General features: G+C 38.7%; 1 protein-coding gene and 1 long non-coding RNA gene across 3 annotated transcripts in view; one reads left to right on the forward strand and one right to left on the reverse strand.

The window, feature by feature from the left end:
- BRINP3 (BMP/retinoic acid inducible neural specific 3) overlaps positions 1–19968 on the reverse strand; it is a 199927-nt gene that overhangs the window by 8318 nt on the left and 171641 nt on the right. The gene's annotated exons all lie outside the window — the stretch shown is intronic.
- LOC140684617 (uncharacterized) overlaps positions 4910–19968 on the forward strand; it is a 43240-nt gene continuing 28181 nt past the window's right edge. The window contains exon 1 of the long non-coding RNA XR_012057136.1: positions 4910–14703. This is a non-coding gene — a long non-coding RNA (uncharacterized lncRNA). The remainder of the gene's footprint in view (positions 14704–19968) is intronic.

Consider the following 19968-nt stretch of genomic DNA (forward strand, 5'->3'; position numbering starts at 1 on the left):
CACCTGCAAACCTACGGAGGATGGCCTCGATCCCTCTATCATTACAAGAGTGAATGTTTTTAGTTTATTCAGCCTCACCAAATTACCCACCACTGAGAAAAATGTGCCTCAAATCATTTTCCTGTGGCTCATGTTACAGGTATGGCAGTGAGACTCTAAGTGACACTACAAATCCCACGGCCAAAGATGGCAAAGAGGAGCAGTGCAGCTGCTCTGAATTCACATCTCACAGTTTCACTGCTGCTCTACCTGAGCCAGGAATTTTTAGGCTGATCCAAAGGTCTGGATTATGTGGGCTATGGTGAACACAAAAAGTAGTGTAAAGTAGGGAAGGACTATGATACTTTTCTAAATATATGTAAAGGAAAGAGAAACCTCTACCTAAGGGATCCCTTTTAGCATACACAGAAAGGATATTAACTAGCTATGGAATTTTAATGGAAATGTTGTCTCCATATGCTGAAATTGCTCCCAGCATTGAAGTGGATGCAGTAACTAAAGAAATGTGTCTCAGTGTGATGATATTCTGTGGACTGGCTGAACCTGGAGCATGATGCTGGATTATGTTGCTGGGGCTGTTCACAGTCTAAACTGAATCTGCTTTGAATTATGGAGCCAAAATACCTTGTTTTCCCTGATAATCACATTTAAGGAGAGTCTTTCCAGATCCCCTAGCCCTCATGTCACCACTCTGCAGCTGTTGCCTGGGCCCCTCAGGGCTGGTACAAAATCAATAATACATGTTCTTCCTTTTAAATTCCTGATAGTCTTTATATTATGAGAAGTAGAGGAATTAAACCCCTACATTAAGTGGTTGAAACCTTTTGCATCTCCTAGAGAAAACTGCCATGGGTTTCACAATATTTCAAGCTAAACAATATTTTGGCACTAAAATATGTAATATTTCAGAGGATATTTCTAGCTGATCTGTTATGAATTGATTTACAAAGCTTTATAGTTTTAACTACATTGATGTTACCCCCTTATAATTCTCATAGTAAAATTTTTCTAATATGAAACATTTCTGCCACACACACCCCCAAAATAATAATTATTAAGAAAAAAAAATTAAGATAGTACATCCAGAACTCTTTTGACACAGCCCTAATCATAATGACCATTGTGGTATTTTTGATTGGGAATCAAACTGCTTTGCAGCACCAAATATTTATGTAAAGGGAGACAAATCAGAGACAAGCTTTGAAAGCTTTTACTGAGTAATGATCCAAAGTGCAGCAGGGACAGAGGAAACATACAGAAAATTAATTAATGGAGTCAATTGTAGAACAAAAGGAATTAGAGCTGTTAGGAAAATTAAGAGTTTCCATGTAAAGGAGGAAGAAACTTGCCACACACATGCACAAAACCCCACAAAAATACTCCAACCAAAAACCTTCAAACCAGCCAACCCATGTGTGCTTCTCAGAGCCAACGTCAATGTCTGTGTGTGCTTGTGTTTGTAGTGTTAGATCTGTGAAAAACTGACCTTGGTTCACAGATCAGCCACTCATTTTGTGGAATTTTAGGTGGAATTTTCCAGATGTATGTTAAAGTATAAATGTAAAAAAAAAAATGAAGTTATTATTAGGCTTAACTAGATGTCTCTGTGACACACAGGTTAATAAAACCCTTTAGGGCATTAGAAAAGTAACAGCCAAATTTACTGCACTGTAACCATCTTATTTGTGTGAGTGAAGGAAAACTGGGGAAACATCCCAATATTGAACAAAATGAAAGCAAACACTGAAATGCCTTTACTTTTACAGGGAGAGTTGAGATGAGGGTGTGATAACTCTGTGTGCATTTCTGTACACAATCCTGGAACAGTTTAGGTTGGGAAGAACCTTTCAGATAATCCAATCCTCCCCCATGGGCAGGGACATCTTCCACCAGCCCAGGTGGCTCCAAGCCCCATCCAACATGGCCTTGGACATTTCCAGGGATCCAGGGCCAGCCACAGCTTCTCTGGGCATCCTTTGCCTCCCCACCCTAATCCTAAAAGGAATTTTTCTTTCTGCCCAGTCTAAATCTACCTTCTCTTATTTGAAAACCACTGCCTTTTGTCCCCTCACTACAAGGCTGCTTTAAAAGTCTCTCTGCATATTTCATATTCCACTAATGTCTCACTCTGTATTGATGCTGCCCAGTGTATTTTCCCTGCATTTCTGCCAGCCTTTCCCTCCCAGCTGGATTTATTAGTCCCAAAAGATGCTCGCATTAATGTAGAGAAAGAGCAGCTCTTTGCTCTGTGTTCAGCAGACCAAAAAGTAGAGGTAAAAAAGAAAGAAGTGAAGGAACACCCTGACTTGGGAAAAGGAGAAAAATAAAATAGGATTTTGAAATGAAAATTCTTTTCACTGAATAATTTAAGATGGAAGTGTAAATGTAGCTAATTCAGGGGTTTCTTTGAATTTTTGTATATATATAGCTGGCATAAACCTAATTTCAGTATTTAATCTCTAAGAGGAAGCAGCTACTAAGACCAACTGGATTCCCATGTCAAGATCTTGAGGCCAAATGCAAAATAATAGTCTTAGTTGTTTGTGTGAGCTGTACTGCAACAATAACAAGATGTACCAGAAGCTCTAATAGGCAGTAGAAATTCTAGAATTAATAAAAAAGTAGCCTTGACTGAAAGCTCTTTTTATATAATGCAGCAGATGACAAAAATCTATTGAAGATGGGAACAGAATGCTGTGTGTTTTAACACTGTACTTCAGATAGGAGAAAGTAGCATCCACATTTTTGGAGTATTTTCTTCAAAACAGGAGTAAAATAGAAAGTTCAGAGACTGGACATAATTTCTGAGCTAAAGCCTTTCAATAAATTGTAGGATAATCAAAAATCAAGCAAAAGGGCAATTGGTAGGGTTGCTGAACCATAACAGACCCACAAAAATCCCACTACTGCCAACAACATCCAAAGTTTTATTCATGGTAAGGGGTAAATCTGGATATGAAAAGAGAGATAGCACCAGAAAAAGCAGCCATCAATTCCAGACTTTCTGGAATTAAACCTCATTATTCCAGGTAAATTCAGAGCATCATTAACAACCAGTAGCAGAGAGTCAAGTCCATGATTACATCTGTGAAGCTGATACAAGACCATCACATTTTCCTACTGATTTTGAGACAGGACCTTCAGTCCCATTTCAGGTATTCTTATTCCCAGGTACAAATAACTGAAATAAAATAAAATAAAATAATAAATAAATAAATGAAAATCTGTCTCTGCAAACTTTGTGGCAGATACAAATGTGAAGCTAGGGAAAAATCTGCTTTTAGTCCTGGTTTATTTCTGTATGATGATGACTATGGACCAGTCACTTGCTCTTTCTTTTGATAATGAGCCTTATTTTTTCCCTGCTGTTTCCTATTTGGATTATAAATGTAGTTATCCCTAAAAGCTACTGTAATATAAACAGCAACAATCTGTCATTTTCTTCCATTGTGCAGAACCAGAAGGATTACAGCAAAGCAAGAATATCCCAGACAAGAGTAATGGTCTTAATTAAATACAAAACTCAGTTCTGTATTCATACCTCACTTGTCATATCCTTAAACAAAATAAACCAAATAAGATTGTGAGATCACTGTGCTTTTTTTGCCTAATTTTGTCATAACTGAAAATACTTATAATTTTGAGCAAATCCTTAAATTTTTAATACAGGCACAAAAGAAGGCAGATACACAGGCAGAAGAGAGGTTTGGTTTTTTTGCCATGATATGTTCAAATACACTTCTGAAGGAAAACTAAAGGCTGTCTAGAAAATTTGGATGCTGCTGTTTAAAACAACACGTATTTCACTTCATTTAAAAATGTATAATACTTGTAATAATATGTCACTTGTGTAACAGTCATAAACAGAGAAAGTGTTAAAATAAATGGCCAAATGTTTCATGTCATAATATCAATTAGGAGACAGACTTGCAATAATGCTTATAACAAATATTAAGTGATTGTATCTCCTAGAACATTATTGCCTACCTTAAGCAATCAAACCCACAGTCTGAAATTCATAGAAGGTGATAGAAAGGGTGAAAAAAACCCCAGTTTTCTACATGTTAATCTGCATAATAGAAAAATTAGTGTAGATAACAGAGTGAGAGGCCAAAATCCCACCTTGGAAGATATGGAATTGTGATCTGCAGCACTAGAGGAACTCTGAATCATACCCTGAAGCAGTGACAACTCTTATTGCAAAGAAGGGCCATGTTACTCCTGAAATGCTGTTTTTCTACACAGGTAATCTCCTTCTGATGAGCTCATCCCCTATTGCTGTTGCATGCCTTTAAATGCCATGATATTCAAGGGTGGAAAGAAAATCTGCCCATGCAGAACAGCTTCCTTGACACCTTGAAATTTTTATTTAAGGGAATATAATTAGAAACACACATACAAGCCCATCAAAAAGAACAACCAAAAAAAGCTAACAAAACACCCAACATGTTGGTCCACTTTGAATTCCTCTTTAGTAAAACTAACAAGCTGCTACAGAAGGAATTAATTTAAAGACCTTGTCTTTCACAAATAATTCCTAAGTGTTCACGTCAATAACCAAAAGTGGATTGGAGCAGACAAGATTTCCTTGCAGGAGAAGAAAAAAAGATCTGTTAGAGAATCTGTTTTTCTGACAAGTGATATATAACATTTCAGAGCCTACAAAGGGATGTGTTTTAAGGCATATTTAGCATTCTTAACAGAGTCATTCAAAGAATCTTGGATTGTAATCACAGTGGGACACTAAAGGCTCTGGAGGAATTCTATCATTAACAAGGTCTATAGTATATACAGATAATGATTCTATCATTAACAAGGTCTCTAGCTTTATATAAATACATATATATACATATATATATATATATATATGTACACACACACACACACACAGATATACACACACACACATATACACACACACACATATATATATATAAATATACAAAACATGCCTCCTTAATACCCTAGGCACTCTCAGAAAGGTTTATCTGTCCCTTGAAAAAAGGCCAGATGCTTCCATATGGGGAAAATAAAAAAGCAAAGCTACAAAAGCCCCCTGAAAAAGAAGTCCTCTCAAACACACACTCAGGGGCTCTAAATGAACCAAGGGAACAAGGGTCATGATGGTATGAGGGGAATGGTGATGCTACTCATTAATGGAAATGAATGATGAAGAGATTAAATTGAATTTTTTACTGAAGCTAGAGAAGTGGCAAAGAGCTCATTTTCTCTTCCACTTTGTACAGAATTTTACACTACCTGTAAACTACTACTACCTGTAGTTCTGTATCTTTGCACTTTAAACTCTTGAAGCTCATGAAGGCTGGTTAAATTCTGAGATTGTGAATGAGGTCATGAAACACAAAGGATGGCATAGTGTTAGTTTTTAATTGTTTAATTACTGGGGCAAAAGCACTACCAAAATGTCCCCAAAAGGATTCCATCCATTCTTGATACTGCAAATGATATTGCATTTGTAGTAGAAGTGACAACAAAAGCATGAAGATATGATCCATATTGAAAAAACCAACCTGCCTCAAGAGCCTTTGCCTTGAAAAGATCCCAATCTAAGTGCAAACCAGACAAAATAAATAGAAATGGGCTGCAGGGTGTACTCACAGGGGTGTTAGAGCTGCAATGAGGGATGGTGAAGAGTGGAAGGGGATAATTGCAGAGCCAGGAGCTGGAATGCAAGTCATTCTGTCATGCAGAAGATTTCCTGCAGTGCACACTGAGCACCACAAGGAATACCCACAAAAATAGCACTGATGTCCTCAGGCAAACCTATCACCCATGATTTGTCCTGTTTGTCCAACACATGGGGTTTGGAAGTATCTTTTACATGGGTTCTAGTGGATAAGATGGCTTAGCATTTGTATTACAGTTTGCAGATTTTGGTGGGATCTCTTTCAGCCTGCACTTCCATCCAATCATTGATGCCTTTTCCCTCTTCCCAAGCTGCTGCTATTTGTGGTGCTCCTGATGGACAGCAAAGGTAAGAGGGTTTGTCACAGACAGGTAAACAGGGCTGCAGCACAAACACTCTCACCTTGGTGAGTAATTACACTGCCTCTGCCACACCATCCATCTCCAGTGCCAAAAGGACTGAGGAGCCCAAATCCACACACAATCCAGTGTTTTTCACAAGGCCAGGATCAACATCCCCAGAAAGCCAGAGAAAAATTGGCTCTGCTCAAATCCTTTCTTGGATTTTGAAGTTTACTCTTTCTCCAAGCCCCAAACTGTCCAAGATAAAAGGAGAGCAAACTAGTATTGGTTTTACATGTGGCAGGAGTCTTATAATCAGTGCTGTTTGTTGCAATATAGCTCTGTCAAGCATTACTATTATCTGAATGCCTATTACTCCCTTAATCTATCTAATTCACCTCACTATGGGCTTGCTCCAAAAAAAATTATGGCAATATTAAAAAGGACCCCTTTAACTTGAGAGCGTTCCTGATCAATCACTTACATAATCCTAATATTTTTAATACCAGCCTCTATCTCTGTGAGAAACCACAGGAGCTACTGCTCAATGATGTAATTTTAAAAGTAATTTTAAGAGTACCACCTGTTCTTGTAACCAGCAGTATATTGCCAGTGATCCTTATTTACTCAAATAAAACTTGACTGAATTATTTTAATACTCTACAGCAGTTTTCACTGGCTGTCTTTAGTTTCTATGGGAACACATTCAATTATTATTTTGTCACACAGGACTGAATTGCTGAAGAGATTCCCTGTCCACAAATGGGCACTTGAACCCTTGAATGAAATATCTCTACCCTCATCTCCAGAAATAAAGGTTTGTTGGGTACTCAAAGATTTTAGTTTCCCAGCATGAAACAATTGTGCTGGGGGAGAAAATTTGAATTGTCCTGGCATAACCTTTAATGCATCCTACTAAATCCTGCAGCTTGAGGATCTCAATGATTTCCCATCATCTATCTGAGGATGATATTAGGATAAAAATAACCATTATAAAGAAGAAGATAGAATTGCTGTGGGAGAAAGCCTCATTGTCTTGCCAAGGGAGTCATTGTTTTTCTACTGATCTGCAATTTGACTGATTCTTCTACTTAAAATATTCTGCTGAAGTTGAGCATGGTTGTTGGGGTTGTTTCACAGACCTTTTCCACTTCAGCCTCTTTAATTCAGTTTATATTTTCATCTTTTATGGTCTGCACCATGAAAAATCTGAGCGTGCTTTCAGGTAATGCTGTTTAGCATGTGAAACACAAACCCCTTAACATGAACCCACTAGATGGAGTGCAAAACAACATCTGTAGTGCCCAGGCATAAAACCCCACCCCCAAATCTCAGGTAATCCCAAAGTCAAGCCCAGTCCTCACGTACAGGAACAGAACGAGGGGAGCTGTAAGACTGGCTGAATTCTGCCAGGAGACCCCACAGAGCTAATTCCTGTGATCTTTTCTAAATCAGGGATCATGAGTTGGAGACAGGAACTTCAGCTTAGAGACAGAGCCACTGAACTTCAGATAAAATGGACACAAAGTGAAGAGGACATGACCTCAAACATGCTGCTGCAGAAACTTGGCTTGAGCACTGTGGCAGCCAAAAGAAAAATAGCCTTTCTCAACTCTCATACTATTCTGCAGTAAAATTACATTTATTTTCATGTTGGAAACCATTTTAAAAATTTTTTCTTCTTGACTAATTTTTATTTCTGTTTGGGGGGGGGTTGTTTGTTTTGTTTTTTAAAAATACTAATTTATTTATTTTTCTTTATATATGATCTCTTTGGAACACAGAGGGGCAATATCTTCCATAAATCAACTGCTAATTATGAACACCTTGTACATAACACTGGCCAGGTTTTCCTCTAAATATCACAGGGAGATTTATTACTAATACATGAAAGATGGTATACAAACTTTTTTCTAGGCAAATATGCAAATATTGAGGAAAATACATCATATACATTTTGCTGGGATTGCCTTATTCTAGTTCCAGACCCAGAGCAGTTAGGGAGCAGCTCCCTTATTTGGGAGGAGGGTGGAAGCAGCATGTTGTCCCCACATCAAATAGATGGGAATGGACAAAACATGACTTTTCCTTCTTTTGCCAGTGACTGACTCATAGTGGACATAGCTGCAATTATTTTCAGAGATCTTTCTCAGAAGTGATTGATGGATGAGACTTTCTGCCCACAAAGGACATCATGCCGAGGACAAGAAGACCCAAGAGGATCATATTGAGGTGACATCACTGTCAACTCAGAACTAGCACTCCATTATACCTTTCCTTCCCTTCCCTTTCCTTCCCTTTCCTTCCCTTTCCTTCCCTTTCCTTCCCTTTCCCCTTCCCCTTCCCCTTCCCCTTCCCCTTCCCCTTCCCCTTCCCCTTCCCCTTCCCCTTCCCCTTCCCCTTCCCCTTCCCCTTCCCCTTCCCTCATCAAATACCAGCAACAAAACCAAAGAGAAGAGAAATCCTGCAAAGTTTAGAAGTGCAAATATTTGGGCTGAGCCCTAAAAGCAGGCTATCCCTGTATTCTGTGCAGGTACCAGGAGTCTCTTATTTATTTGTCCTTTCATTCTCTTACACTGAAAATTGCTCATGAATTTCCCACGTCTCAGTTCAGTTGTCAGAGACTTCCAGCCCATTCCAATGTGTGCTGAGCCACGTTGGAGGCACCAGTCACCTGTGTGTGACATTTCCAGAAGCTTTGAGCAGCAGTGACTGAGCTGAGCTGTAGAAAAAAATCAGCTTCTCTCCTCAGGCTCCACTACAAGTGAGGGATTGGTGGAGATGCTGCTCCAGACACCACTCCTGATTCTCCTGGTTTGCTGCTACAGCAGTGGAGTCACTGAGCAGTGAATCTAATTTAGTGCATGAGCAGCACTCATGTTCTGCATGACAATAACTTGCAAATACTTTCTTAGGCACTACATTTTCAGGCTCAGGGAGCCCTCTCCAATTAAAAACAGATTGTACTTAATAGAATCTATAAATGTGAAGTAGAGTATCTGCCCTATTTTCTTTTGCTAGATTTTTTTCCCTTTGTAACAAGTTTAACCCAACTGTTTTCAGCTTTATTGTCCTGATAAGACATCAAATTCCATTTCCTGCCATCTGTTGCTAAATTTGCAATTTTCCACAAGATCACTAGGTGTATAGTGGGGGGAATTTCTGTTTGTTACTTTGGAGAACTTACCATAGAGAGGCAAAATAATTCTCACATTTTTCACTTGCCAAACCCTACACTGATGAGTATTTAATACAAATATTAAAGAAAAAGATGTTTCAGATTCTGCTCCTACATTCTATTCTTTGTGAGGCACTTTGTCAGTTTCATCTGTTTCTTCAAAATTACAGTTTATTTTCTTGGATATGATGGTTTCTTAAGCTTGTTTTTTAGTCAAGTGGTCTTTTGCAGTCCCTATTAACTGTTTATGTGTCTGATTTTGATAGATCCTTCCTTTCAATATCCAAGAATTTGTAGAGATTAGTAGTTTTGCTGTAGCACTATTCCAGTTACTCTGGACTGGTGTGGAGATACATTTGCTCTTCATTTACTTTTCTTTCATTTACTCTTAAGTCTACAAATAACTGCTTGTCAAACTCACACCTCCTTGATGTCCTTCAAAAGCTGGAAAAGCTCGTATGAGAGAATCCATCCATGAGGATGGTGCTGATAATTAAGAGATATCTTAAAGCAAATGCAAAAAGCAGCAAATAGATGTTAATAAATTATTGAAATTGAGGGAATTTTAGGAAAAAAATGTGGGTGTATATAAGCACAGAGAATTTCTCAAATGTGTAGGCACAAAGGAGATACTCACTGAGGATAAACCCTTGTAATTTGGTTTCTGGTTCTGAGACTTCCAATAATCTCACTGCCATTTAAGTGTTCTCATTTGGGACCCCAAAGGAACCCTTGTTTGGCTTGTTTTGGTTTAGTGTTGCCTATGTTCCCACTTGGATTCTGACGGGGAAAAGGTCTATTTAGTAGTATTGTCTGCCAGTGCTGCCTACCATTCCTATGCTATTTCTGCCAAGATGATCTAGAAATGTTCAGGTAATATCTAAAAAATTTGGAAAGGATAATTCAGAATTATCAAGACCATTGAGTTTCTCCATGTTTTATGAAAATAGTAAGATAGTCCATAGAATGGATAAACTGTTAATTTGCAATATGAGCCCAAATAATCCATAGATTCAGATGGGAATTCAGCAATGAGAGGATAATTTATAGGGAAACAGGACTTGATAGTTTCAGCATTTACAGAACTATTTTCCCTTTGAATATTTTTTTTCATTTTTTTACTTTTAAAAAAACCCTAAAGTTTCATGAAAAAAAGCCCCAACTATTATTACAACACATTTTTATAAGCATAAAGAATCAGAATATGTTTTAACCATAGACCACAATATGTTAATATGTATTTACATTATTTATCATTCAAAGGGTTTTGCTAAGGTTGGTATATTTGCATTATTCCTACTTGTTTTGAGGCAAAGCAATGTCACCTGTTATTATTCATTTCTTGCTGACCTGCTAAGTATTTCTTATTAAATTTATGTTTCTCCTAGTGGAATCTATCCTTTTAAGAACTTAAGGAGCACAGAAATGGCAGTATGGAAAATAGTTCAGTGTTTAGCTTTAGTTAAGTACCATCATTGCCTCGTAAATGTGTGCAATACCATATGTTTAGAAATAAACAGATGAAAAAAGGGAGATTTTTCACAGAAAATTAAGGGGGTGGTTAAAATACAGTTAATATTTTCTCTTATTCACTCACTAAAAGTGTAACATATCCATGACAAAATAAAAATTATTACAGGAAACTTGGTACTGAGGCCATGTCAGCAGCTGGTCTGGTCCTTAACATAACTTCTGAAGAACACAGAGTACAGAAAAGTGAAGTTAATGGGTATTTTTTAATAGCTAGAATCTTACTCATTAAATTTTATTTGTGAAAAGAAACTTTAGAAATTTTTAAATTATTTATGGTCAATATTCTTTGTACCATATCTCTTTGATATCTGCCAGACTGAGAGCAAGATTTTCTGCAGATCAATACAGCTCCTGCTGCAGAATCTACCTGAATCCTTTTAGATATAGATACAGTTAAAATTAATGAAATTAAAGTATTAATATTTAACTGCTGATACATTTATATTGTCTCACAAATAACAGCAAAAAGGAATGGGGAAACCTTAAGCAATGAGAAATTTCTCTTTTGTGACTCAACTGGTCACAAGTAATAGAATCAAGGACTATGAATCAAGGAAAATTGATTTTTTATAAAAAAGCATTTTAATTTAGAGAGTCACCATAAAGGAGAACCTTGATTCTTATGCCATGAGATCAGTGGGTGTCTTCCAGCTGATGCCAACAGCCTATTAAAAAATCTTCCTTTGTGATTGGGCTTTCACATGACACATGGCAGCAATTCCAATTCCAGCTGGGTTTCAGCATACTTTAGATGGCTGCAAATTTTTATCTTGTAATTAGTGGGCAATGAGAACCATAAGTCAAATACCCTTTTATGCAGAGCTGTTCACAGCTCTATTAATATATTTCTCCTCTGTATCTACATGACTTCTGTACCTCTAACCTCTCTCTCACTGCTCAGGTCATCTAAGAGCTTGTGTAGCTCCCAACATGGATGCACTACCAGGACGCTCTGGGGCACATCCTCAGGCTCAGATGTTCTCCCTGAAACCTTTTTCCCACTCTCATCATGCCTTTGGGACTCAGAGAACAGTGACAGCTGTAACTCTGGTGCTCAGGTCACCAGTGCCCAGCCCCAGCCATGCCCATCAGCCCTGCACAGCCCACCTGGGCCACAGGAGCTCAGCAGATACCTCTTCATGCTCTTCAGCCAAGTATTTACACCTCTTCCAATATTTTTATGATGACCTCAATGTCCCCCAAACAGCCTTCCAGGCTTTTTTATATTCCTTATCCTCCTTGAAGGGTGAATTCCACAGAGGAGGACTGAGCTTCTAGGCAGTACATTTCCTTTTGTAAGAACACGGGAGCTGTTAAGACTCCAGTCATCATGTAGCTATTCACAAGTGCTATGCTACAATAATCCACTTTTATGGGAGTTTGGAAGATGAATATAAAATAACATAATCCCCAGCTGTGCTGTTATGTGCAAAGCCATCCCATTAATCACACTCAGTTTTACTTTACAGCTTAAAGGTATGCAAAGTGTTGCTGCCATTCAGGTGCCTTAGTACTGGCAGTTGCACATCCTAACTGCATTTTAAAAGCTATCTTCTCAAGAAATTAAGCACTCAATCTTTTCCTTTCCTCCAGTGGAAATGGTAATTCAGCACCTTCTGATGTCAACAACATATGCAGAGCAGCCAAAAACTCTAGGTGAGCAAATGAAACCTCAGCACTCTGACAGCCTCCAGACCTGAATATAACACATTAAACACTTAAGAAAAACCCAAAAGTAGTTCAATAATTCTGTTTCTTTATGGATTCTCTGAACTGATTTAGGATCTGTACTTTCCATGAGGCTACTGAGCACAAATAAAAGTATGCGGCAAACCCACACCATTATGGGTACAAGAAATGAGATTATTTGGGGTTCACAAGCATGAATTCATGCTAGACTGATATTGCCAATAAAGACATTAAATTTTTCTTAGGGCCTGTGGGAGCTTGCAGACCTAAGAGTGAAATCAAGTGATACATAAAACAGCTCATTCTTATGTGGAGCTGAAAGAATTCATGGGATGGTTGGATTTGAATAGTGAGTGATCAACTGAGTTTAGATCTTTAAAAAAAAAGGATATTAATTAGATTAGGCATTTGGAAAAAATCCTTCCTATGAGGGTGGAGAGGACCTGGCACAGGGTGCCCAGAGAAGCTGTGGCTGCCCCTGCATCCCTGGAATTGTCCAAGACCAGGTTGGATGGGCTTGGAGCAGCCTGGGCTGGTGGAAGGTGTCCCTGCCCATGGCAGGGGTGGCACTGGATGGGCTTTAGGGTCCCTTCCAACCCAAACCATTCCATGATTCCAGGATTCAATATGACAAGGTCAGGAAGAGAGGAAACAACTGGTTTCTAGTTACTACTTTTTATCTGATAGTTGCAAATCCAATTTTCTGCTAAATCATCAAGGCAACACCTCAGATCAGACCCTTGGAAATTTTGTGAACCAGCCTTTTCTTCCAAAATGTGGGAAGTTCTGTGACTCAGAGGGATCAATCTGTGATGAACCCCCCTAAAATGAAGCTTCTCAGAGAGTAAAAGCAGAAACCAAGAGTCAGGGCAATTTTATAAAATACATATATATATATATATATATATATATATATATATGTACGTATGTATGTATGTATGTATGTTTGTATGTATGTATTTTTTTAGCAGGCAAACTTCTGTGCAATTCAGCTTATATACTCAAGAAGTTTTGAAGTTTTTACTTGACAATTCTGAAGGGAAATTGCATACTTTTGTTAAAGAAGGGAGTTCTTCAAATGTTCTTTTATCACAGGTAAACATGAATGTGATTTTGTGCGTGCAGTGTTGTATATTTTATATCAGTTATTCGGGATCATGATCTGCAAAGGAACTTCTGGTTGTGTTTCCTATTAGGGTTAGATATTTAAACCAGGAATTGCATAGAAATTTTGTGAATTTCATAGACACAGGATGTTAGTTCCATTCCACTTTCACTGTCATACACAGGGTAACAAGAACATAGTGAATGCTCTTGCAAACTTCAAAGGTGAAACAGATTAAATACGTCTTTTGTAAAATAAATTTGAAAGTTTGGGTGAGATGTGTGATCCTGTAGATTGTGAGCCTTGCAATGTCATGGATTTCACAAATGCATGGCACCATTCATCTGAATTTGTCTATAGAGCTCTATAACCAGATGACTGTCTGCTATTCAGCTAAAAAAGAAGAAACAGGCTCTGGAGTCATTATTAGCCAAGATTCACAGGTGTCTCATGTAGAAACCCTCTTTATAAAGCTTCACTGCTCTGTGTCAGGACACTAATCTCTATTCAGTGCAGTGAAATTCTGCCTTTCACAGACAGAGGGTCTATTTTTGTCTTTGAAGTTAATCCAACCCTAAGTTGCAGCAACACTTGGAAACCCAGATGCAGAAATTCTGTATAGACTTCCTTTTAAATATTCATGGCTGGAAACCTGTTTCTCTACTTCTATCATTTCAAGCTGAGGATTCTGGCTTTTATGGACTTTTGCTCATCTCTTAATCCACAAGTAAAATGTTTTCTCTCCCACACAGTTGATGTTATATCCAAATGTGGATATACATAGAGGAGTAGTCAGAATATGCAGCAGATGGTCAGTAGAAGAAATAAAAAATCACTTAATGTCCAACAAATACCAGTAGCAAGACTCATTAAACCACGGGCTGGACTCAGCAAGACAGAAACTGCTGCTCAAGGGTTTTGTGAGGTATCGAGGGCTAAACTGATGAAACAGAAAGTCTGAATGCTGGCCTGGGATTTGCTACACTGGTCTCTGCACAGAGCTTATTTTACTGAAGTTTTGTCAAGGAAGGCTGGGCCGGCCCCGTCAGCAGCTCAGCTTTCCCTTTCCCAGTGCCTTGCTCCCATCTTGGACACATTTGCCAACTGTCTGGGTTATATTTATACTCTATCTCAGCCATCACTCCAGGAACGATCCAACCCAGTAGTGCTTGCTGCAGATAATGCACTGATGAAGCAATCTACACAGATGGTAAGCTATCAACTTACATTAAAAAAATCATCGGTTATTGTTCCTAATTTTTTCCAAAATTAAGGCAGCTTTGTTCAAAAATCTGTTGAAAAATATATGCACAGTTTCAAGGACATGATGGCTTTGGGCTCTTCTAAGGCTAATTAAAGAATTGTTTGGGATTTCATCTTAACTATCAACAAGCAGTGTCTTAAATTCAGAAGATTTACAAAAAAACCACAACAAATTAATAAAAGTTTAAGGAAATTATTGTGATATCAGATCCTGTTGGAAATATCACTTTAAAATAAGGAATGGAAATATAATTAAATATAACAAAGAAATATAACGAAGTTGATGTTGATAGAGACTTCTAACTCTATACATGTTGATAGAAACTTCTAAATGTTTTTTTGAAAGGAAATGCCTTTCAAAAAATTAAATTCATTTTAAATTTCTTTTTCAACACAAATACATACATTTATTTCAATCAATGCAACAAATGTTGATGTTTGCTGTACTTTTATGTAACAGGAGAGGTTTGAAGGTATACTGAAGTTTTTCCTGTCATATGGGTCTGCACTCTTAGGTAATAATCTAAGAATCTGAATTAATAAAAAGCCATTAGGAAAGACACCAGTTAGGAAAATAAAAAAAATATTTAAATTTTTTGGGGTTTTTAATAACAAAAACCTGGAGAAAATAAATTTTATGGTAAATAGGTTGGCAGCTTCACAATGGGGATGGAAAAGCTTGCCTTTCTGTAGAGGTTGTAATTACATTGATAGTTTCTGGAGTTTTAAGCAAATAGATTCATTGCAAAGAGAAAGTGCTTTTGGGTAGAATTCAGAGAAGGCTTTAGTTTGCTTTGGGTCATCTTCTTATTTTAATACCTCAACAGTTGAGATAAGGCATTTATTAAAGATAATAAAATATAACTATGTTAGAAAATTAGCAAGTGTCCCATTTTGTCTGGAGGGCCATTAGTTCTGCTCCTTGCAATTGGTTAAGTCCTTTATTTTATACTCACCATCACCTATCATTTCAAAGATCAGTTTCTAGAAGTCTGATATAATTCTGACTGGGATAAATTCCGTACAAATTAATTGGAATTAATGCCTTCTGCAGCTGTGCTGTGTCATCTGCTGCTTGAGGAGAATTTTGTAATTGTCTGTGCTTATCCATTTAAACTATTGTACTGATTGTATCTTGTTAACGTGTCCCAGAGTCCAAAATCAGGTGTAAACAGACTACATGTTCTGAATCAGCATTGCCTACCTGGGATAGATAACGTGGTGAAACGTAAACTTCAAGGAATTTAGAGATTTTAGAGGAGCTAAGATTCTAGCTAGAAAGAAGCTTTACTAGAGTTAATTAAAATAATAATAATAAATGAGTAGGTCTTGATGAAGTTAGGAGTTAGCAGTTAACTAATAATTGATTGCTTGTCAGCACAATGTTTAGTTAGCTGGGTTTATAATGAAGAATATAGAAATTGACAAATAGCTTTTAGGAACATAAGACAATTGTGGGTCTCCTCTGTTCTGAAACCAATTGAAGGCAAGGAATGGGAGTTCTACCAAGAGTTCATTTATCATACTTGCATTGAAAAGGTAGAAAGGTCAGAACGAGGAAGACTTCATTTACTTCCTCATTTTGGGACCCCTCCCCATGAAAGGGACACTGACCCATTTCAAGGGACAAACTACGCATGCTTAATAGCTTTTGGAGTGATTAGCATATGAAGCGGGGAATGGGATGTACCAAAACGATGAATATGTATTTGTATTTTGTATATTCAATACTTGTATGGATAAAAAGACTCTGTAATCACCTGGAAGGTGCGGTGTGTATTTGGGAGCTATCCCGCACGCCGCCCGGCGTCGAATAAACATACACTTGCTAACTTTAAACTGTTAGAGAGTTTTTGTCCGTCACAGTTGGATATCGGTACTAGATCAATATCCATATTTTTTCAATAAATCAGTGGGATCTCAGGATGTGATTTCCATGAGTTCCTCATATGAATTCTGATGCCCTGTGGAAAAAACCTTTCCTACCATTTCCCGCAGGGTTGAAGCCATAGGACTCAGATGTCTTGGACATTTGATTTTCTCTTTGTCATTGGTGATTATGCAGTTTTAGGATAAGGACACAACTGTTTAATTCCAAAGCACTGCTCGGGACATAGTATTGAGGCAGGAAACTTGATAGCAAGACAATCTCGTTTTCATTTCAAAGGTTGCTTTAAGGCCCTATCTCCTTCAGTTGTTGGTGCAATAAAATTCATTTGCATCCTCTCAGCCTGAAGCTTTTCTCTTTCCTGCCTAAAAATGACTATAAAATTAAGCGGTTTTTAAAAAGAATATCACTGATAACACAGTGCTTTATGTTCATTTTCTGAAGTATATTCCTGGCACTTCTCCAAAAGGACAAAAACATGGGAAATTTACATCAGCGTAGGTCTGTGCCTTTTGTACAGTAACAAAGGACGGGGAGGATGGAGCTGGAAGGTGCTTGGAGCAACCTGGTCTGGTGGGAGGTATCCTGTACCCATGGATGAGCTTTAGGTCCCTTCCCACCCCAGCTACCCAGGACTGAAGGATTCCTGTTTGTCAGAATATCTAAGTACAGTTCTGGGGCTACACTGAGTTTGTAAAGAAACCTGTCAGGGACATAAATGTTCTGGCAACACAGACTATGAGGTGAATCCCTCAAGAGCAGAGCTTTTCCCTGGGTGACACCTGTGCACACCACAGCCAGCAGAGAATAAAACACTGCTTTTATTGTTTATCATGGACTTGTTTCACCCCTCCAGCTGCGATCCTTCCCAGGGAAAGGTGACATTTGTTGGCAAAGCAGTGCAAGCCTGGACCTGCTACTGATTCCTGTCCCTCTAGGAGCACAGAGGGCTGGATGCTCCTGGGCTGTCTGCCTGGCTCCTCTCTAGAGGGATAAATTCCTTCCAAAAGAGGGAAAGGCAGGAAGTCTTTACCAATCAGGATATAGTTACACACATGAGATACCAGTAATGAATTCTTAATTAGAAAATTTTAATTTTTCAGAGGCTTCTTTATGTTTCTAAAAAAAAAACTACTCTTGTATATAATTTTTTTCTGATGTTTTTGTTCACAAATTACATTTGAAAATATCCATAGTAATTATGCATAAACTGAATTCTTATCTAACAGCTCAACTTCATAAAAATTGAATGTTTCCCTACACTGTACCCTTCAACTTCTTTCTATCCATTTATTTTGCTCTTATCAAGATCATATGGGAGAATAAAGAGAATATATTACACTAAAAATTAACAAAATTCTGGATTACAGAAGAAATTATAGATTGTAAATAAGAAATAGGTATTAAGTTTTGATAATTATGAAGCTGACATATATGAGTTATTTCTTTCTTTGTGTTGCAAGTGGGAAAACAGCCTAGTAGGAATCAGTCATACGAAACTTTGCATAAAACTTTTCAATAACTCGTGGAATGGTTTGGACTGGAAGGAACTTTAAACTTTTTCAGTGCCACCCCTGCCATGGGCAGGGACACCTTCCACTATCCCAGGGTGCTCCAAACCCTGTCCAGCCTGGCCTCGGACACTTCCAGGGATCCAGGGGCAGCCACAGCTTCTCTGGGCACCCTGTGCCAGGGCCCCAGCACCCAGACAGGGAAGAATTTAGTTATTTTATCCAGTCTTCTTACATATTGACCAGATATAGGTCTTGCTTCCAGAAATATGTCTTTTGGAAGTCCATAACAATGGGATTTGTGCATTCTGCATGTTAGAAGCCAAAGATTAATTTCTATATTTATAAAGAATGAAAGAGTAGACACTGCACATCATGAACAAGTCAGATACAGGTTTACAGTACTTTCCAAAGTATTTTTAAAAGTCAAAGGCTAGAAATTCCCATGATCTGAGTACTGAAACTATGCAATCTTCAAATTTATCTTTTCAAAGAAACTATATGATGTAAGATGACCTGGGGCACAGCCCTGAAGGCTAAAGAATGGTGTTTGATGTCCCCTTGAGGAGCTGGTACCTCACCTTCTGAGCAATCTCACAAGGTAAATTCCATACGACTTAACTCAAGTGAGGGATATCAGACACCCATTAGTGTCTGTCCATTTCTGTGTCAATGAATGGCTTGCAGTTCTTCTGCTTGTTTAACTGAGATTTTTCTGATTCTGATCCTGAAAAGCTCATTTTCAATGTTGACAGACCTGACCTGACAAACAGAGACCTCATTGTCAAAGTGAGGCATTGGAGCAAAAAAAGCTTTGCCTGAAATATGGATATGCCAACATCCCCCCCACCCTCCCACAAGTCCAGCCTTCATCCCCCCTTTTCCCCTGCACTTGTGTCAAAGCTTTCTAGTGCTTTGCATTAGCACCATCTCCCCACAGAGGAGAGGTATTCTCCAGCCCAGAGAAGTGTTTATGTTACAGCAGCTCATGGCAGCCTGGGCTGGGACCCCTGGCTGTCCCTGTGAAGGGACACAATGGAAAAAGAGAATGAGGGAGATCAGATCCAGACCAGGCTGGGGGACTGTGCTGGCTATAGAGTGAGGGGCTTTGGTGGCTCCACAGAGGATTCCTGACTACAAAATTACAGAAAAAGTTGAGTTGGAAGGGACACAAAGGGATCATTAAGTTCAACTTCTGACCTTGCACCCCCCAACAATCCCACCCTGTGCACCCCTGGAGTGTTGTCCAAACCCTCCTGGAGCTCTGGCAGCCTTGGGGCCGTGCCCATTCCCTGGGCAGTGCCAGCACCCTCTGGGGAAGAACCTTTCCCTGAGCTCCAGCCTGACCCTGCCCTGGCACAGCCCCAGCCATTCCCTGGGTCCCGTCCCTGTCACAGGGAGCAGAGATCAGTGCCTGTCCCTCTTCTCCTGTTCACAAGGAAGCTGTGACTGCACTGAAGTTCCCTCAGTTCTCCAGGCTGAACAGACCAAGTGCCCTCAGCTGCTCCTCACACAGCTTCATCTCCAGGCCCTTCACCACCCTCATGGCCTCCTTTGGATGCTCTGCAACAGCTTTTGATCTTCCTTATGTTGTGGTGATGCTGAAGACAAAGCTCATTTTTATTTAGTTTGTGCATGTCTCACTTAATAACTCACAGATAATAAAAGATATGCCCTTATGGTAGATTTTATAACTGCCCTGTTCAAGTACATTGTTATTATACAGCAAATCTGGACAATACCACAACTTTCTGGACTTGGGACAGCCTGAAGCCCAGGGTGCTCCAAGATCCAATATCTCCTTCTGGTGTCC

Source organism: Taeniopygia guttata, chromosome 8 (assembly GCF_048771995.1).
Source record: "Taeniopygia guttata chromosome 8, bTaeGut7.mat, whole genome shotgun sequence".
Taxonomy (NCBI): domain Eukaryota; kingdom Metazoa; phylum Chordata; class Aves; order Passeriformes; family Estrildidae; genus Taeniopygia; species Taeniopygia guttata.